This window comes from Caretta caretta, chromosome 1 (assembly GCF_965140235.1).
Source record: "Caretta caretta isolate rCarCar2 chromosome 1, rCarCar1.hap1, whole genome shotgun sequence".
Lineage (NCBI taxonomy): Eukaryota > Metazoa > Chordata > Testudines > Cheloniidae > Caretta > Caretta caretta.
In genome coordinates, this window is record NC_134206.1 from 177485575 (window position 1) to 177507475 (window position 21901).

Genomic DNA, 21901 nt, shown 5'->3' on the forward strand with positions numbered 1-21901 from the left:
GATGCACATTAGAAAACATAATCCATATAATACATATAAAATGACAGGGTCTAAATTAGCTGTTACCACTCAAGAAAGAAATCTTGGAGTCTGTGGATAGTTCTCTGAAAACATCCACTCAATGTGCAGCGGCTGTCAAAAAATCAAACAGAACGTTGGGAATCATTAAGGAAGTAATAGATAATAAGACAGAAAATATCATACTGCCTCTATAAAAATCCAAGGGCACTATTTCTTGAATATTGCTTGCAGATGTGGTCGCCCCATCTCAAAAAAGATATACTGGAATTGGAAAAGTTTCAGAAAAGGGCAACCAAAATTATTAGGGGTCTGGAACAGCTTCGGTATGAGGAGAGCTTAATAAGACTGGGACTTTCCAGCTTGGAAAAGAGATGACTAAGGGATGGATATGACTGGTGTGGAGAAAGTAAATAAGGAAGTGTTATTTACTCCTTCTCATAACACAAGACCTAGGGGTCACCAAATGAAATCAATAGGCAGTAGGTTTAAAACAAACAAAAGGAAGTATTTTTTCACACAAAGCACAGTCAGTCTGTGGAACTCTTTGCCAGAGGATGTTGTGAAGGCCAAGACCATAATAGAGTTAAAAAAAGAACTAGATACGTTCATGGAGCATCAGTCCATCAATGGCTATTAGCCAGGATGGCCAGGGATGGTGTCCCTAGCCTCTGTTTGCCAGAAGCTGGGAATAGGTGACGGGATGGATCACTTGATGATTACCTGTTCTGTTCATTCCCTTTGGGGCACCTGGCATTGGCCACTGTCAGAAGACAGGATACTAGGCCAGATGGACCTTTGTCCGCTGACCCAGTATGGCCGCTGTTATGTTCTTATTTATGTGGAGTACTTTTCTCCAGAGGTTTTGACACACAGACAAGTTAATTTTCCCATTTTCCACAGAGACTCATGATTTTGGGTGCCCTCTGGTATAATCCTGGGCAATTGCCTGGATATCCAGAGAAAATGGTAAATTCAAAAGGAATTGGATGAGACACTCTAATCCCACCGTCTCCCCCAAAACAACTAACAAATCAACATTCCTGATCCCTAAGATCTCAGGCAGGTTGCTATTGTCTGTTTCTTTTCACATTTATTTAGGTACTTAAATACGAATTTGGGAGCCTTAAATTTTAATTTACATTAATTAAATTAAATGAAAGCCTTTAGGCACTTAAATTTTGGTCTACTTTATTTTCATAGAAAATAAATGTTAAATATATTATTTAAACCAACAAAATCAAGGAAAGTCAGTGCTGAGGGTGGAACACTCCTCAGCTCCATGCAACTGTAACTTAACACACCTTTTTGTAACTATATATTACAAACTTCATCAATCAATCAACAAGTCACGTGCCCTGTCTGGTGACACAACAAGGTGGACTGACAACTCTGTCACATATGGTAGTTTCTTTCATTCCATATGGTGTTAAATCACTTTGGCCCAGATTCTCATACCCTTACTCGCCTTGAATAGTACCTTACTTGGGAAGATTTCCCACTGATTTGATTAGGACTATCCAAAAGTTAAGGTGATAGGCAAGAGGAATTAGGGTATTGGAGAAACTGCCTATTTAAATCATTTATTTATTAATTTATTTATTTAGATTTATAATAGAGAGGCATGTTTACCCAAGGCTCTAGGTGCCCCTGCCATAAATTAAAAGAATCAAAATAAAATTAAACAGCAGCTTACCCCTGACAGCCAACAGAACCCAAACCCTGACAAAACATACAACTCCACGCAAAGACCCAGATCTAACCCACTTTCTTCAACAGCTAGCACATATGAGATGTATCTTGCAGTGCATCCTTAGGGTCAATGTGTGAAAAATGTACACAAAATATAGACTGCAGCTGAGAAAAAAATTGCGTAAAATAACAACTAATTTACCATATACAGAGCAAAAACTTATTCTGCAGTCATAGGGCATAAGAGCAGAAAGGTGCCTCCCGCTGTTCATATCATAGCTTTAAGAACTTAGAACAACGGTCATATAGGGCATAAGCCTGTTTTCATTGAAGTCAGTAGCAAAGTTCTCATTGACTTCAGTGGTGGCAGAATGTGACCCCTAATTAGTCTATCTTAATATAAAATCCAAGATACAACCAGCGCCCTCTCATGAAAGACTTTGTAGGTCATCAGCAATTATAGCTAACGTAGATCCCATGGGTAACAGATAACCAGTGTGTCGATGCCAAGATGTATAATGTATTTGTTTCTCTGCACAATATAGTGCCCTGGAAGCAGAATTGGGTATACAAGATGAAATATGATAAACAGTCTCATTGGCAGATCAGCAAGGCAGGCATTACTGTAATCTAGTCTAGGGAAGATAAAAGCATGAATGAGCAATATACAAAGCAAAATACTTTTATTTCAAGTAATAGGAGGCCTTAATCTTCTGAATGCAACACTAAAGGAGAGCTTGCAATCAAAAACCAAAACAAGGTTTTAACCAATGAACCTAAGCTGAATTTCACGGATGGGTTAAAAGTTCAAATGCCAGTCATAAACAACTCTGCTTTGTTTGATTTTAACTAAAGAAAATTGATGCTCATATAGGCTTTTATAGTCACCAACTTGTCAATATGGTAATAGCATAGTTTGAAATTGCACACATAGTTGACACATAGATCTGTGCCTTGTCGGCATAGAAATGAAAACCAATATCATACCAATGAATAATCCTGCATAAAGGCAGTTTACGAATGCTGAATAAGAGCAGAGCCAAAGTGGAACCCTGCGGAGCACAAGAAATAAGTGCACCAGCAAAAGGCCACAAATTACCTTTGGAAATATACTGCAGATAACTGTTGGATAAATATGATTCAAGCCAATTTAGGACTGTGGCAAACAGAAAGTCCCTCAGGCATTCAAGAAGAACATTGAGATCTAGCAAAATGAGAATGGATGGAGAATGAAAATCTGCCTTTAGGAATAGATTATTTCATTTATATTTTATTACGAATTTTAAACATACAAAGACAGAGCATATGGGATTTGATGCTACGCCCACTTAAAATCAATGGCTGCTGTGAAATGAGATTAGGCCCATGCAGACTAAAATATCGTTCATTTAGGGACATCTATTTTTTCCACTATCATTATAGATAAAATTATGTGCATGTTTCATCTCTTACTTATTATGGCGCCAGCTCAGAGATAACACTTCTATTTACTACTACTCCTCTACCTGCTGATATTCTGGTCTTTATCATGGGGCAAATTTGAAGAGTATTGTAGTGAGGGAAGAGGAGGAAAGTAAAGAGAAAAATCAGTCCCAACCCAAATTAAATGTGTTAAGTTTTTGATCTAATAGATTGTACCTGAATCCATAGACAAGATTATTTTCTGATCACTGAAAGCATATGTCTTTGGCAGGATCCTTTTCTTCTACCTAGTGTAAAGCTATAGGATGGTGTTTCTGCCCCAAAACAAAAGCAGGTGTGTTTAGAGTATCACGGTCATTAACAGAAATCTCTGAGGCCCACCACAATCAACAGCATAGATAGGCTGGATTTTTTTGCAATTAGAGTTTTCATAAAAATTTTGAATTTTGACAAAATAAAATCACAAAATATTTTCATGAAAATTTCCCCTTCAACCACCCATTTTTCAACCAGGAAGGGATCTAGTCGAAATTCTAAAGTTTTGATGATTTTTTGGTTCATATTTCAGTTAATGAAAAAAGAGGAAGGGGAATTTGCTATCTAGGAAGAACTCTTGTATGATCCAATGCGTAATTCTTCCCCTCCTTGCATCTGGGTGGTGCAAAATCTGGCCCTGGGGGAAGACAGCAGAATTTTCAGTGAGAGTGAGAATAGAAACAAAAAAGTATAAATTGTAGATAACAGAAGTCTTTGTGTTTCAGATAGTAATTTGTACAGTCTTTTAATCATGTGAGTGTAAGAAGAATTCACTCGTTGAATCATGTTGGAGCCTCTGCTTCTGAAAAAAGAGTGCAGTCCATTGTAATGAAGACCAATTAGCATGAAATTATAATTAATATTTACCTTGTCTCTTTCTTGTAAGAAATGAAGGAAACCTCCTAACAACTGGGGAGATAGTTCAAAAAACCATAAATATTTGTTGCAATAAAAACTGTGAATTTGCTTCAGTGGTATTTATGGACTCTTTCCCCAGCTTTCCTCAAACATTCATATAAGCAACTTTCTGTTTGTGGACCTAGAGACTGGTGGGAATACTCCTGCAGATTTTTTTTGTACACCAAAAGTGTTCATTTGGTGATTTTGAAGTTTTTTGCAGGCCTGGAAATCATCCAGTCAGGGAGAAGAAATAATATCATGTGATTTAAGTGATCAGTCAAACAGAATCTATAATTAATTACAAATGGCAAATAAGTGAAAAAATAGTTTGGGTGAATAGGTCATGAGCCATCCCTGAGCTGAAACATGTTAATTTAGGGACTGAAGCTAAGTGTGGTGAAGTCAATCAGCTCACAAATCATTTGTCAAATAATTCTGAACAATGAACAAATTAATAAGAGTTGGTCTTTTCATAAATAAATCACAAATAAAAAATGAATAATTATTTGTTGCAAACACATCATTCAGTTCTAAACTCTTCTATATCTCTTTGGCAACTAGACAGAGTCACCTGCCAAAGAAATAGAAGAAAGGTACTACTACTCTATGGGTATGTCTACACTATCTTTTTAAGTATGGAGGCATAGTTTGGGAGAATGATCCAAATCTTGCCGTCCTGCAAAATGAAGTTAGCTATAGCCCATACTGGAATAAAACCAAATTTGAAATCTCAAAATCCTCTGTGAAATGGAATTACCATATTCTGCCCAACTCTACAGTTAAACAACTCTCTGCCACTGAGGCTTCTGTGTAGTGGATGCCATTTGGGCAGCAATGTGTATATTTAGGAGTATGTTTGAAGAACTTTGACAGGAGGACTGTGTGCTGTGAATCCAAAACCCTGACTGTCTACTGAAAATGTTCTCAAGTGTGTTTTGTTTTATTTCATTATACATCAGACAGAAAAAAGCTGCAATCTTTACAAAATTAAATTTAGAAATTCTAGACACAGCCGCAACAGTTGAAGTTTATATTTGGAAATAAGTCACGTGCTTACTAAAGGGTTTTTAAAGCAAGAGTAATCTTGTGAAAGCAGTTCTTTGATAAGACAAACAGTATGAAAAATAGCAAGAGAAATTTCCCCACTCCTGTCAGAGGGACACACTCTGTATGAATATAACGGTTGCCTTCTGGTGAGTCAGACTACTATCCTGGTCCTGCCAGATTTATGTGATGTGCAAAATCACAGTCTTATGATCAACAATATCAAAGTCTGATTTGTCATGTATCTAACATTTACTAAGGCTATCTTCTCCTAATATAACTTGAATATTGAATGTTAATAAACCCACCGAGGGGTATTCCATTGGATCTGCTATCTATACCATGAATGTGATTATAAAATAAAAATAAATAAAATAACAAACGGGCAAACAAAAAAGCCACACATGGCCTATGTTGTCAGAAGTGCCTAGTGATAGTGGGTGCTTCAGTTTTTGGGTGTCTAATTTAAGGCAACTTGAAGTGTTCTGTGCTTCTGATTTTCAAAATGTTGAGTGCCCGACAATCTAAGGTAGCCAAAATCACTAGTTTTATGTATGTAGGGCCAGATTTTCTTAAGTATTCCGCACCCACAATTGGGACGATATTTCAGAAGAGCTCAGCTCTCATTTAGGTATCCAAATGATATGTCCAGATTTTCAAAAGTACTCTGTGCAGTCAGTGCATGCAGGGTTTATGGGAGGTGTCAGCAATATTCAGGTAATACTGCATCTTATCTTCACTTCTAGTCTGTTTTCCTGCATTTGTCAAAGTTATTAATTGTAGGCTTTTGAAAACAAAATGATCTGTCGTCATCCCCATTCATCACTGGACAGGAAAACCTTATAGGTCTTAGCTTCAGCACTCAGCAGGCTCTGAGGTTTTGACTCCCACAAAATCCTTGGGAGAAAGGATCTCTTACTTTTCCACTCACTAGTTCTTTTCTTAAGGTCACAAGGCCTGGTCCTACAGACAGAGATATTTTACCACTAATTATTATGGCCCAGTCTTCTGAGATTGCTAGGTGCACTCATTCTCAATTATTCAGTGAAACTGGGAGTGTTCTGCACACACATGAACAGGCCCTACTTACTTTTTCTCAGGTGTTCTTGGATCCTCACACTTAATAATTCTCAATTCTTTTTTTGAGGAAAAACAAGCAGGGATATTAAAACACCAAAACTTTAGTTACTTTAATCTTAAATTTACGAATATAAGTGTTCAAAAGTCAGTGGAGAGAAAATGATTGTCCATGCAGGGATCGGCAACCTTTGGCACATGGCCCGCCAGGGTAAGCCCCCTGGCGGGCCAGGCCAGTTTGTTTACCCGCTGTGTCCTCAGGTTTGGCTGATCGCAGCTCCCACTGGCCGGTTCGCTGCTCCAGGCCAATGGGGGCTGCGGGAAGTGGCCCAGGCTGAGGGATGTGCTGGCCAACGCTTCCCGCAGCCCCCATTGGTCTGGAGCAGTGAACCGTGGTCAGTGGGAGCTGCTATCGGCCGAACCTGCGGATGCAGCAGGTAAGCAAACAGGCCCGGCCCACCAGGGAGCTTACCCTGGCGGGCCGCGGGCCAAAGATTGCCGATCCCCAGTACATAGTAATAACTTGGCTGCATTGCACATATGTTATATTTTCTATTTCTGTTATTCCTTTAAAGGTGAACTGTCATATATAAATATATGTGTAGTTGAAGATATAACATAAAATATACACGATATGCAGCACAGCTGAGTAAACAGTATCATAACATTCTCATTTCCTGAGTCAGAGCACTTAAATTAGGAACATTTATATTCATGTATTTTCTTGATTTAATATGTAATTAACATAGGTATATGTTATGAAATATTTACTTTCGGCATAGTTTATTTTCAAAGTTGAACACAGAGAACAACACTTAGTTTGTCCTTTCAATTAATTCCTAATGTTAATGTCTCAAACTTTATTCTTTTTATCGTTGGGCACTGGCTGCCAGCTTTCCTTATGTATAATTTGTACATAGTGTTCATTTTATTTTAGAACATACAGTTTCAACAACATGGTTTGTCTCACTTAAGGACCAGTGCAAAGGGTTATCCAGATCAGATGATAGCCAGCCAACAAACTGATACTGTGAAACAATGGTGTTGTACTCTGATAACCACGAACTGTTTAGTCTGACAGAGGGCCAAATCCTTAGATTATTACTCAGTTTGTTCTCACTGATGTGAGTGACATCTTTGCCTGAGTAAACACTGAGGAAGACCAGGGTAAGGACAAAGTCCAACAAAGAATATGCATAGACTAAAGATGTTGCAGATGCAGTCATAAAAAACCGGAACATCTCCATATGTAGCAATACCATTAACCCGTGGATACCATGGTTTTTTTCACCCAGACTTTTATACCTGCTATACTGGTGCTCTCTGATGTCATCCCTGGAAGCAGTAACTCCAGACTATTTTGCTTCTGGGCATCACTTCACCCTATCAATAATGGTGATATGTCAGTGTATTATAACATCATTCTTGGAAATACATTTTTCAGGAATTTTTCGGAGAGTGACTGCAGTAGTTTTACAAGTACGGGATGTATTCCCATGGGTAAAGACAGAAAACAAGTATTTACTACCCGGATATGTTGAAATTATTTAAGCTTATTTCTAAGGGATAATTATTTAAGCTTAATCAAGTAATGTTTGTCCAGCTCTTTGTGATTCTTACATGAAAGGTGTTACGGGGCATGAAGTGTTATTATTTATTAATAAGGCTACGATTTAGTCATGGGTATTTTTAGTAAAAGTTATGGACAGGTCACAGTCAATAAACAAAAATTTATGGCCTGTGACCTGTCCATGACTTATACTATAAACATCCCTGATTAAAATTTGGAGGGGGGGCACCCTGGGAGACCTCTGCTTGTGAGGGAGCTGGGGCCTGCTGCTGGGGACGTCTGGAGGACCCACTGCTGGGGGGCTGCTAATAAGGGGGAGCTGGGGCGGCTCCAGCAGCTGAGGGCCGCTGAGCAGTGGCTGCTCTGGCTGGGACCACTGCTGGGGTCCACCGAGAGCGGCTGCTCTGGCTGTCCCCGGGACAGCTGTTCTGGCAGTCCCCGGGGCCAGCTGCCCAGGGCTGCCCCAGCAGCAGCCGGTGTGGCTGGCCCTGGGGCTGCTCCAGTAGCAGCTGGTGCGGCTCGCTGCAGGGCTGCCGGGGCTGGCTGCGGAGCTGCTCCAGCAGCGGCCGCTGTGGCTGTCCCCGGGGCCACCTGAGCAGCTGGCCCTGGAGCCAGTTGCTTGGGCAGCCCTGGGGTCAGCCACACTGGCCGCTGCAGAAGTACCTGGAGGTCATGGAAGTAACGGATTCCAAGACTTCCTTGACCTCTGTGACAAACACAGAGTACTATTAATTATTTCCTGACACAAAATATAAGGACGAAATGGTAGTTCCTACTTAGGATGTAGGCATGCACACACATGCTCATGCGCATGCACACACGCACATACACACACATACACAAACATGCAAATAAACACAAACAAGTCTTAGTGTGTGAATCAAAACAGATACAGGCATGGACAAAACCAACCACATGTTGCAAGGCATATGATGCCTCCATGAGTTTATAGGGTACAGCTGGCTTCACATGTTTTTGTAATTGAAAAGGCTATAACATTTAGGTCCTTGGGTTATTACTCTTAGATCAAAGAGTCATGATATGAAGTCTACTTTTTAATCATCCAGAGATTTCTGATAATGAAATAGTGAGAAATATATTTTTAGAATAGCCCATCCAGCTGAAAGAGAAATTCCAGAAACATGGAAGACTATGAAAACAAAAGAAAGAAGAAAGAAGAGAGTAAATATTGGCAGGGACTTGAGGTGCTGAGGGTACCTCTCGTGGAATGACTTTTCTAGATAATGTTTGTAAAAAGCATTTGGTCTGAAAAGCAATGCCAATACGAATGTTAAAAGAATTCACAGAACTTCTGTAAATACATAAAGAGTTTTATAATTTTTCGGAAATATAACTTGGTTCACTTTTTGAAGACATTTTGAAGTTCATTTTTTGAAGTAGTCTATAATGGCACACACTTTTGATATTTTTTTACTTAGGTTTGGTGACTCCCCTTTGCAAATACCCTTACATAAAGATCCAATTATCTTTCATTTGCAATTATTATAGACTTACTACTCACATGCACAAGGCAGTGTATGAACAATGGTATGTCTACACAGAAATTATCTCTCTGAACCAAATTCAGCCCCCAGTTACACCAGTGCAATTCCCACAGATTTAAGTTAATTATAGATATTACTACTGATTAGAAGATAGATTCTGATCTCCTTATTTGAGATATACAGATGACGAGCACTAGATAATCGTCATGTGTTGTTATTATTATTATGTATTATTATTTAGGCAAAACTCTCATTAAGTCAGTGATCCAATATATAAGATGTGTCAGTGTGATTTTCACCTGTGTACAGGCTGCAGTATTGGGTGATCTGATTTTCTAAGGGACCTTCCCAAAAGTGGATAATCTGACATATTGTATGAATTGAACTGGGCTGAATCAAGGATAGAATTTAATCATTTGTCCATGAACCTAACAAACTATTTTAGAATAAGAATTTTTGTGTAAATATATTTCTGTGAAGCCATCTAACTTCTCAAGCATGCCACAAGCACGGTTTAAAGCTAGGCTAGCCTAATCCTGCTCCAGTTGAAGCTCATGGGAGTTTGGAAGTTTTGTAAGATGCTTTTACAAATATACGGTCCATGTGGGAAAAGATGTTATCCATTTATGTATTTTATTTCAACATCAGACAGACAATCTTTTTCTAGTTGGAATTGTATTGTAGATTTGTTAACCATTTATGGAAGTAATTTTCCTAAGCATAAAGGTGATCAAATAGAAAGTTATGTATAAGTCAACAATTTTTAAACTGTTTTCACATAGCTAAATAGAAAGATCAAATTTGTACTTCAAGAATGTAAAAAATGCAATTACATTTTGATTTTCAAGGGGTTAGTAATACAGAGGCATGTTTGCTTTTGATCTATTTTGAAATTTCTGGTGAGAAATGTAATATGTAAGTAGAAATGGCTCACTGGCTTTGGCAAATATGAGTTTATACTTCACAAATGTTAAGCACAGTACCAACAACTTTCCAGTAAGTGCTTGTAATTCTGGGAAGCAATTCAACAGTAACTTCTGTAAATATATATGTCTTTCAAGAGCAATTCAAAAGTAGTCTGCTTTCTAGCTGTCATAAAAAGTCTTGGACTTGTAGATGATTTGACAATGAAGAAGCCCCCTAAAGCAAAAACTGAAAAAGTAGCCCTCTATCCTTCACATTGTCTATAATGAAAAAAATGTATTTAGATTATCTACTGCGTGTGTACATCACACATGCACACATGTACACTGTCTATGTTGGGGAAATGAACACGTATTTGACTTTAGTTGAAGACAAGCTATAGAAAGAACCAATAAATATATACAAATAGCTTGATAAAATCTGGCAGACTGATTCATTTTTTCATTATGGGCTAGATTCTTCCACCTTTATGCATATGGCGTAGTACCTTATTTGGCAGCGTCATTTGAACTGCCCAATGAGAACTCAGTGTGAGTAAGGATGTCAGAATCTAGCCCTGTATAAATATGATTTAAAATACTCAAAATAAACTGGTTTGTAAATGACAACACTACTTAATACAATCTCTGCTGACTGTGCCACATAAAAAGATGCTTTCCAAGCCCTGTTCATTTTATATTTTGCTAAAAGTCCTATTACAGAATATTTCAGATAAGCATTCTTACTATTGCTTGTTCACAGTTCCTCATTTTGTAGGTTCCTTCTCTATGCAAGACATTCCCTAAGGTTAAGAATGAAAAGGTAGCTACTACAGACATACTTGATTGAAATAGCTGGTAAATTGCTGCAGTAATGAGAAAATTCCCTTTCCTCTGGATAGTCCAACTGCTTAGCACTGAAGCATTTTTCAGATAAAGAATTTTAAAGAAATTAAAAATTAAAGAGAATTTCTTTAAAATCACAAAGGGCCTGCACCCATGGAAATTAGTGGCAAAACTCTCTTGCAATGTTAGGCAAGATCAAGCCATAACATTAGTTTATGCTTCATAATACAGAGACTGATTTTACCGGCATTCTGATGTGCAAATGCAATGATGCTTTAGAAAATACTGGTGCCTCTTAAAAAATGTGGTTAAAAACACAAGATGATGAAGTTCGCCAAATCTCTCATTGGCTTAAAAAAATAGGTCAATTAATACATTATTAGTTCTGCTAGTACACAATTCCTACATTCCAAAGTGCAAGAGATTTTGCTTAATATTTCAACATCCTGTTTCATTCATTAGTCTGTAGATTGAAATATTTGGCGTTAGCCATGTGCCCCTCTCTTTTGTTTTTTAAACTGGAATCCAGATGCTATTTGTATAGTTATATTATTAGATATGTCTGTTTATTTAAAAAAAAGTTTGAATATAGTCATTTGTTAGTTTCTTTGTGGTTTTTGTTTAAATGTGTATTTTTGGGTCTGTTTTATCTCTAGAATGTTTGCCTGTGTTTTTGATGGTTATTTGCTTGTATGTAGTTGTGAATGTATTGTTTTCTTTCCTCCTTTAATACTTTGTTTTTAAAAAGGCAAACATTGTGTTGATTTAGAAAAGGCAAGGATTACCATGTTTTTTGCTGTGTGCATAAAAATCTTAAAGTGTGCTGCAAAGTACTTATAAACCCATTTGTTATGTTTGCAGACTCTAAGCACAAGCACTCTGTTTGTATAGATAGGATGTGACCAAGGTCAGACATTTTGTGGTTTTGCACATATATAAAACAAATAAAGCAGCAGCATATCCCATATCTATCTTCAACTTTTTTCCAAGAACGGCACTAGAATACCTGTAGCAAGAGAAATTAGACATTAGATTGTAATTCCTTGGGGGGCAGGGAAAGTGTCTTCTTCACATAGGTTTGGACAGCACATCGCAAAATATTTGGTAGCCCTGAATAAGTTAAACACAAAGCTTTGCTCAGCCTTAGCGATGAGCGTTACTACCACAGTACCCCTTCACTGAAATATTTGAACTAAAGGCAAAGATTCAAGGCCAATAACAAGAGTTTCGTCTAGCAGTGAAAATGCTGGTTCAGTGGGCAGGACTTGGGAAAGGAAGGACGCAGTTCTAATCTCCTGCGCTCCCTTCATCACTATTGTCAACTCTGGAGAATTTACAGAGCAACTCACCATATTTGTTTTCTTTCCTTCAATCCCAGCTTCTGAAGCCATGTGATTGGAGAACCCCAAAGTCTCAAAACCAAGAAGGCAACGAGAAAGAACCCCAAGTTTATTATTTTCTAAAAACTCATTTGTTTTAACCAATCTGAGGGGGTTTGGGGGCCCTGGCTCCATGATTTTGGAGTGCTGGGGGTTGGCAGGACTGGCCCTTTCCAGTCTCACTCCCAGGGACGCCTTTCCTCTCTTTGGATGCTCGATTTCAGGCAAGATTTATTCCCTGGGAGCCATTTACCACCGTGTCCTATCATCTCCCTTACGCAAACAGAGCCAGCTTGCGTGGCAGCCCTGCTGAGCAGGAGGCAGGGGAAGTTCCCTTTCTCCGCCCCTCCCTCGCGGTGGCGGGAGGGGCCAGGAAAGGGTTAAGCAGAAACTTGGCAGAGGAGCTGAGCGGCATGGAGAGGGGAGGGACTGGGCTGCGCTCAGCTGGGTGGAGAGGGAGGGGAGGATGAAAGTCAGCCTCCCAGCCATTGCAGCAGAGCGAGCCAGGGCGGAGGGCGGGCAGCGAGCTGTGTGTGTGTGGATGCGCGCTGCCTGGCAGGGGAGGCTGCCCCGCTTGCCGTGCAGCCCAGGGAGGAGGCTCGCCCCCGGCCCCCACCCAGCAGCCCTCTGCCCTGGAAACGCTCCCCGGAGCCCGGCCCCAGCCAACGCGGCTCCGCGGGCGCCAGAGGGACGCGCAAGGCGCCTGCGGGCCGGAGGGGCGCCGGGCTGGCGGCAGGGGTGAGTGCCGGCACCGGCCCGCGGGGAGGGGGGCTGGCCCGGGGCTGGGGGTGGCCCCGCCGCGCGGGGAGGGAGGCGGCTGGGAACAATGCCGGGGTGGCCGCGGAGCGGGCGCTGCTGCTGGCTGGGCGGGGAGGGATTGTTTCCGGTGACACCTTCCTCCCCCCACCCCCCTTTCTAGCTGCCTGCCCAAGCCTCGGGCGGGTGAGGAAAGCGAAAAGTTTGGCCCAAAATTGCGGCTTTGGGCGTAGCTGGGAGCGTGGCAAAGTTTGTGGCCGCCGCCCCGCTTTTTCCTGCAACCTCCTTCCCCCCCCTCCGGCCTCTGCCTGGGTGCAGGGCTCCGGCAGCGCGAACTCCGTGCGCGGGGGCTGCACGTCCAGCAGCTCCCCGGGGCTGCGTGGCTGGGGGGCGGGGAAACAAGCCCTGGGATCTAGAAGCGTTAGACCAGGTCCCCCAACCCCGCTGTCTCCCCCCCCCCTCCATCGCCGCCTCTTGCTGCTTGCACGGCAGTAGGCAAGGCCATGCTTCCTTCTGCTTGCCCCTCTTGTTGTTCATTTCCCTCTCCCCGCCCCTTCCAAAGGCGCCCACAGTTTACTGTGGGTTAGGAATTCCCGCCGCCCCTCCCCACCGACCCCATCTGCTGTGTATGTTACACAACTCTTCTCCCACCCCCCCACCCCCGGCGCAAAAAGCTGCCTTCTCACCATTTACCTTCCATAACGTGCAGCCCCTGGGGGCATCTCTTTGCTTTTTAAGCTGAAGGTTTGTATTTCAGGACTTGTCACATATTTGGTGTCCCCAAAGCCCTTCAAGGTTGCCTTTTGTCCCCTACAAAATTATAGTGATTGAGGGTTTTCCTTACTTCTCTCAAATAGTAACAAAACTGAAACGTACAGAAATGTACTTTTGGGTCATAGGATAATAAATTAGACAAATAAATAAATTAGATAATAAATTAGACAATCAGACTTCCCTGATGTGCACTATACTATGTTGCAAAAAGAAAAGGAGGACTTGTGGCACCTTAGAGACTGACATATTTATTTGAGCATAAGCTTTCGTAGCTCACGAAAGCTTATGCTCAAATAAATGTGTTAGCTACGAAAGCTTATGCTCAAATAAATATGTTAGTTTCTAAGGTGCCACAAGTCCTCCTTTTCTTTTTGCAAATACAGACTAACAGGGCTGCTACTCTGAAACCTGTACTATGTTGTGTGGCTGTGTGGGGTACTCTTTGTCTCCCTTGAGTGTGGTGGTATGCATTATTATTATTATTTATTATTCTTTTTTAACTGAAAGCACCAGGGTGGTACTGGAAATCCTCGACACATGGAGATGATGTTCTAAGAACTGTGGAGTTTCTGACTTAGGGAATGATTCAGCGTTAGGGCAGCTGGTATGCAGTTAACTCGTTCTACTTATTACTCCTTTCACTCTTCTTGTGGCAAGATACCTTTTTCAAAAGAAAGTTCTATTTGAATTGTTTGATTCTGGGAATATTTTGTGGGTATTTGGGTGCTGTATTCAGTTGATGACACACATTCTATCAGATATATACATTTATTGAGTTTGTTCGCAAAGAATTGTAATACAGCACACAGAACTTGGTAAGGAAAAATGCAGTCACTTCTGAAAAGGGAGTGATCTGTCCTTGAATTTATGACACAAAGCCCACTTTTTTTAAAAATGTGCTCGAGTCAATTGCTGTCTTAAATGGTTGTTGGACTAGAGACTGGAATGTGACACATCAGTAAGCCATCTCACAAACAAAAGTTGTCAGAGGTGAGAATGTTTTGTGGTTAATCATCTGATTTAATGGCATTCAAGGGAAAACTTGCTGTAAAGTGAATTTTACAAACTTATTAAAACTGCAAATTTGCCAGAACTAGAGTTGACATCTCACGCAGTGAGCTCTCATGCAGAACACCTAAATTCAAAGCAAATACAAGAGTTCGCTGTCTGGCCCATTGCTGTGCTCTCAAACTTCTTGTTAACTTCTCAGCATTCTCTTGTACAGCCTGAGAGACAGAATTGAAATTGACATTTAACTGACAGGAGCGCTTGACTATAAGTTCAGCACACATACTTATGTGCAAGTTTTGGTTGTGCAAGAGATAAATAGTGAACAGGCATTCAATAGTGAATGGGAACTCCTGCCTTTCTCTTGGACTGGCCTGCAATCCTTTATTATTATCATTATCTAATGAGGGCGAGATCCCCTGGTACATGTTGTTTTAGAGCATGAGTGGACTAAATACAAAGTGAAGTCAAATGCACAATATAATTAAACTGGCAAACCCAGGTGAATTACTTTTCTAGTTGTCTGAAGGGTTACGTATAATTATGACACATACAATGTTTTCAGAGGGAAATTTCTGTGGGTTTTTTTCTTTTTTGGTTGAAGGTGACTTTTTTTTAAAAAAATCAACATTTGGAGAGAAACAGATTTGATTTATTATGGTACTAAAAACAGTACTAGGTAAAGAAGTATTGGTGATGAGTGTCTTCATTTAGTTAGCTTGAATGACTTATTTAAATGTTGACTGTTATATGTTGTATCTATCATTCTGCAAATGACACCAAGGCAAAAATTGATTTAAAACGAGAGGTTTACTAAAGGTCATCAGAGTTCAAACCTGAGTGAACAGAAATACTGATCTTATTTCCCTTTAGTTTCTGCTTAATATGGGATCTGTTAAAACAAAGACACATGCCTGCTAGATAATGGCTTATCATATTGTCCTTGCAGAGAAAATTTGTTCTCTTTTTGCATAAGTAATGTAGTCTGACAAAAGAAGGCTTCTAGAAATTTTAATACCAGGCCAAAATTAATACTGTCTTGCGTGACCTTCTCATAAACAACCTAAATGGAGCAACTGTAAGGTGGGTGCATAGCTTGGTTGGAAAATCATCCCCAGAGAGTAGTTACCAGTGGTTCACAGTCATGCTGGAAGGGCATACTGAGTGGGGTCCCGCAGGAATCCGTTCTGCATCTGGTTCTGTTAAATACCTTCATCAGTGATTTAGATAATGGCAGAGAGAGTACACGTATAAAGTTTGTAGAGCATACGAAACTGGGAGGGGTTGAAAATCTTTGGAGGATCGGATTAAACTTCAAAATGATCTGGAGAAATGATCTGGTGTAAATAGGACGAAATTCAATAAGAACAAATGCAAAGTACTCCACTTAAGAAGGAACAGTCAGTTGCACGCATACAAAATGGGAAATGACTACCTAGGAAGGAGCACTGCAGAAAGGGATCTGGGGGTTACAGTGGATCACAAGCTACCCGAGAGTCAATAGCGTAACACTGTTGCAAAAAAAGCAAACATAATTCTCGGATGTATTAGCAGGAATGTTGTAAGCAAGACACGGGAAGTAATTCTTCTGCTCTACTCTGCGCTGATGAGGCCTCAGCTGGAGTATTGTGTCCAGTTTTGAGTGCCACATTTTAGGAAGGATGTGGACAAATTGAAGAAAGTCCAGAGAATAGTAACACAAATGATTAAAGGTCTAGAAAACGTGTCCTATGAGAGAAAAAAAAAAAAAGGGTTTGTTTCTTCTGGACAAGAGAAGTCCGAGAGGCGACATAACCTTTTATGTACTTGAAAACTGTTACAAGAAGGAGGGAGGAAAACCTGTTCTCCTTAACCTCTGAGGGTAGGAGAAGAAGCAAAGGTCTTCAATTGCGGCAAGGATGGTTTATGTTGGACATTAGAAAAAGCTGTCTAACTGCCAGAGTGGTTATGCACTGGAATAAATTTCATAGGGAGGTTGTGGAATCTTCATAGTTTTGAGCTCCATTTGTATTCATATGTATATGAACATATGTCTAAATTTTCCCCAAGCAAGCCTATGGAACTGCATTTCACATAGTAGCCCTGCCCAGGAAACATGCAGTTGTGGTCGCTCCAATCTCAAATAAAATATATTGGAAGTGTTGATGGGGAAAGTATGGAGAAAGGCAACAAAAATGATTAGGGGGTATAGAACTACTTCCATTTGAGGACAGATTAAAAAGACTGGGGCTTTTCAGCTCAGAAAAGAGACTGGTAAGGGGGAATATGATAGGTCTATAAAATGATGACTGGTGTAAAGACAGTAAATAAGGAAGTGTTCTTTACCTCTTCACATAATACAAGAACCTTGGTTCATCCAAGGAAATTAATAGGCATCAGGATTAAAACAAAGAAAAGAAGGTACTTTGTCATACGACATACAGTCAACCTGTTGAACTCGTTGCCAGGAGATGTGAAGGCCAATATTATAACTGGGTTCAAAAAAGAATTAGGTAAGTTCGTGGAGGACAGGTCCATCAGTGGCTGTTTATTAGCCAAGATGGTCAGGGATGCAGCCCCATTCTCTGGGTGACCCTAGCCTCTGACTGCAGAAGCAGGGAGTGGATGACGGGGGATGGACTATTTGATGGTTGTCTGTTCTGTCCATTCCCTCTGAAGCACTTGGCTTTGGCTATTATTAGAAGACAAGATACTGGGCTAAATGAACCATTAGTCTGAACAGTATGGGTGTTCTTATGTAGGTGCTTGACTCCTCACTGAAGGACTATTACTGGGAAGTCATCAGGATTACGCTCTGAGGCTGTTGACTTTGAACTACTGACCTACCCCTATGGAACAGTTATTTTTCTACAGCTGGCTGGGGAGGCTGAAGTATTCCAGTTGCACACATAAGGAGACAAGAGACTTTAAAAGCAGAGTACTGCTCTGTCCAGGTGGGCTGACCATTGCCATGTGTAATAAGGACATATTAGATAGAGGGCAAGAGATGCTGAAATGCTCATAGACCTCTGCCTCACAGAAGAGGCGAGACCAGACATGGGGAAAGTGCAGCTCAGGACCTTTGATTGTTTTCAAAAATCTGTAAATCTCAAGTGCTTTAACAGTGAAGTTATGGTGGTTAAGATAGTCCTTTTGCTAAGCCTGTGTTCCATGCTGTCCTCCCACATTGTTCCCAAATGAGTTAGAGTAGAAGCCCTGAAAGCCCTAGCCTGAGTGGAGCTCTGGGGGAGTGTGTGTAAGCAACTGGGGGGCTTGAGAGCTGTGAGACACTGGTTTTGGAGTCTAGGATGGCTGGACTGTGGAGTTCCATGTTTCAAGGAAGGGCATCAGATCAGCTGTGAGCCTGGGGCTGTGCCTTACAGACCCAAAGCTGGGAATGTTGATCAGACTTTGGCCAGCTCCAGTTGACCTAGAAGCATGCGAGAGGCCACTTGCAACTGACTGATAATACAGAGAGGTACTGGGCCAGGTTGTAACCCTATCAACCGCTAATATTTTACAATCCTGAGACCAAGTGTCTAAATATAAATTAATCATTAATGACTGTGGGTTTAATAGGGAGTTATAGATGAGTGGAAAAATTACCTTTACTAGTTTCTAAGAGAACAGGTATAGTGTGAAATTTGAACAGGAGGGATAGAATATAAACCAACCAGAATAACTAAACAGATAGGAAAACTTTAATCAAGAAGGAAAAAACAAACACAAAGTTTGAGGCCAGTGTATGAAATATTTAGGGTTATATGAAGCTTTTGGTTTTAAAAACCAAAAATTTAAGGTCAAATTAAGACTTAGTTTCAGAAACTTTTTTATTGTACGTAACGCACATTTAATGATTACTTGATATTCCCTTAGTTTATTTGTTGTTGAAGGACATTTTGTTCTGTTTGAAAATACTGAATTTGAGAAGAACATCTTGAGATGGGGAGTCTGCGTTATATGTGAGAAGGAAAAAGTCCTTCCTTATATTCTCATATGTAAGAAGGTCCTTGCTACAAGAAGAAACTGAATGTAGCAACTGAAATTTCAAAGGAACGTCGTTGGTAGAGATGTATTTATTTATGGGAATCCCCACAGAAATATGGACAGAACTATGGTACTTGGATTCCAGGAAATTTGAGAGAATGATACGATTTGGTGTTTTGTTGCCCCTCTTTTGGGTACCAGGCATCTAGGCTTCCGGGTTAAGGAAGTAGGATGCAAGCTAAGGATTTGTAAACATGGCAAACTAGGAAGGAGAAAGAGGTTCTGTCTTGCCTCTGGCCAAAGAAAGAAAGAAACCTTGTCTTCCGTTAGGTCCCAACAACAATTTACATTCCAACCTATTTCTTTTATAAGGAGGGTGTTATTTAATTAGTGTGACCTTGAGAAAGACGACATGTTCTCAATTTTTATATGTATATTTTATTTCTAAATGTGTCTGTGTCTACAACAGAGGAAAAAGGAAAGGTTTTGTTCTAGACATAATCAGAATAAAGCCAGAAGCTGCCGCCTGTTTGGAAGAATGCCTGTCTTCTGTCGGAGATCAGTTCTTTGAAGTTGATCTTCCTGAACGCGCGCGCGCGCACACACGCAATCTTTCCTTGTGTGAAGTACTGTAGCCTAGTTTTCCTTAAACATATCTAGTTTGAGCAGGAGTGAAATTAAGTGAGATAAATGCATTTTATAAGCAAGTGCTTTGCTTTGTGTGTGGGGGTGTGTGTATTTGTTTGGTTTTTTGGCAAGGATTACATGAAACAAATAAGGGAAGATTTGGAAGGTTCCACAAAATATCTTATTGGATTTTTGTGTAAAAGTGTCTGGCCCATAGGAAGCACATAGTACTTCAGTTTCCTTTGACAACTGATTGGTACTAATGTTCCGTATTGTCTGTTTTTCAATGTCTATATTAAGGTTTGTGGCTACTACCCTTTTTAATTTCAGAGCTGAAGAAGAAATTGAAATGAACTTCTTTTGTGAATGAAGTGGGCTCCGATTCTCACAGAGATAGAAATGCATTTCTATCTGTGTTATCCCAAGTGGTTGCCATATTCAGATCTTTCATTTTTTCTTTTCAACCGCCCGTAATTTTAAAACAGTCAAACTTAGTATTCCTGCAGAAACTATACACAACCCATCTTCCAATTCAAGGAGTTGTTCTTCCTAAAGCTTTTATCAGAATTTTGGCAAGTGTAGGAATTTCTTCCATCTTTCCAGAAGTATCAAAATGGAATTGCTTGTGCCTTTCTCTCTAAACTTTTGTAAACTTGAAGCCTCTTGTACATCCTTGGAAAAAAATACAGCACAATACTTAGCCACTGGCTTTTCTTGAAGCCAGCAGTATGTTACGGCATCAAAACGGTTTGCAGTTACATAGAAAGCTTAGCTTCTTTTGCTAGTTTTGTTTTATTTTGGTATACAAGAAACTTTTGATGTGATGGTGATGGCAATACAGAAGAAGACTACTCAGATTTACAATAAAGAAAAAAAACTATTCAAGAAAACACCTTGCTGAGCGCTAAGATGGTCTCAAAAGACAAACATCCTCTAAAGAAGCATTGCTTCCGCCTCCTGTCTTACCCCCTTTCCTCAATTTGTGAGTCATAATAGTCTGTGAGAAAGGTGGATGTTGTTACTGTGACTACATTAATAAGAATTAGTATTTGATCAGATTTGTACTCACTTGTCTGTCCTCCTTGCACTTTTAAGTTAAAATGAAGTGAAAGACTCAGAACCCCTGTTTTTTAATGCTTTTTGGCAGCACAGGCTAAACCCACCATTTACTTATTAATTTTTTTATTGTGACTCCAATGATAGCCTAATCTCTCTTCCTAATTAAAACAAAAAATGGAGACTCGCTTCTGTTTAGCGAGGCCAAATAACTTTTTGTTTATTTGGAGAAGCATGGAAAAATATTACCTGCTTTTGCCCAAAAGATTTACAGTATGGTGGTCCTAATAGATCCATCATTCCCTATGGATTTGGGTGGCAGCAGTGGTCCAGAGGGCATCCAGTTTATTTGTAGCTGGATGCTTTGACTGCTCTTCTCTTGGTCGATGACCCTTGTGGCATCTATCTGCAACTTTATTGCTCCTGGTTAGATAGCACTGTTACAGCCATCTTTAGAATTCCTTGGAAGTTCATCTGGAAGCATGCTTCTGTTGGTGGACATTACAGCTGGGTGTCACTGCAATAGAAGGAACTACTGTGTACACACAGCACAGATGCTCTGGTTTCTACACTAGCTACTTGTTCGTTTCAAGGTGCATTGAAGGTGTAGGTGATAACCAGTTCCTATGGCTTTTAAAGGTAATCTCAGAGTAGTAGTTAAAATTGATTAAAACAGAAGATGCACACAGAGCCCTTTTGGTCTATTAAGGCATGTTGGTAGTGATAGTTGTGGGAGCAGCAGATTTAAAATTACCTATAATGTGTATCACTTTTTAATCAAAATTCTTAGTTGCTCTAGTGACAAGCACTATAGAAGTTCTTTATTAAAAAACCCCAAACCTGGTTTGGTCCACCTCTAAACTTGAGGGTTTTATCATGTGTCCATTTAAGGAATGGTAGTGAGGGAAGTAGTTACAAAAGTGCTTGAGGTGGATCGTGATCTCACTATCCACCAGCTTTTCATGCCCGTGGATTTGTTTTAAGTCAACAAATTTCTCCAAACTAAAAGTCTTTTGTGTGTGGTGGGTTTTTTGCCTGGTCTTTAGAATGTTTTGGGACATGCAATATGGTATATAAAGTAAAAGGTTCTGCTATGGACTGATATTTTCCTTGTTGCTATATTCATTTTAATAAGGGCACTTTTAGAAAACATGACCTCTGGTTATTTGTGCATATGAAATAAGTGTTAAGTCATAATCCTAGTATAGCAAGTCCAAGTTTAAAAAAAAAAAATCAAAGAGCTATTGTCTCTGAATCCAAAGTTCACTGTTTTACATGGATATTATAGTTTTTATGTTGAAGAAACACTGTCTGGGTAGTGGA

The 21901-nt window shown here is 40.1% G+C and overlaps 1 protein-coding gene and 1 long non-coding RNA gene across 4 annotated transcripts in view; one reads left to right on the top strand and one right to left on the bottom strand.

The window, feature by feature from the left end:
* Positions 1 to 1192: 1192 nt before the first annotated feature.
* Positions 1193 to 12808, bottom strand: LOC125630080 (uncharacterized). Its single transcript, XR_007354548.2, has 3 exons — positions 12362 to 12808; positions 7495 to 7572; positions 1193 to 3805 (listed from the first exon to the last, which is right to left on the bottom strand). It is a non-coding gene; the product is annotated as an uncharacterized LOC125630080 (long non-coding RNA).
* A 72-nt stretch (positions 12809 to 12880) lies between these two features.
* NRIP1 (nuclear receptor interacting protein 1) overlaps positions 12881 to 21901 on the top strand; it is a 96881-nt gene continuing 87860 nt past the window's right edge. For 2 of the 3 annotated variants that reach the window (XM_048868529.2, XM_048868518.2), the window contains exon 1: positions 12883 to 13129. The gene's annotated coding sequence lies outside the window, so the exon portion shown is untranslated. Of the gene's footprint in view, positions 13130 to 21901 lie in introns of all 3 variants that reach the window. The other variant, XM_048868547.2, reaches the window with a different exon arrangement.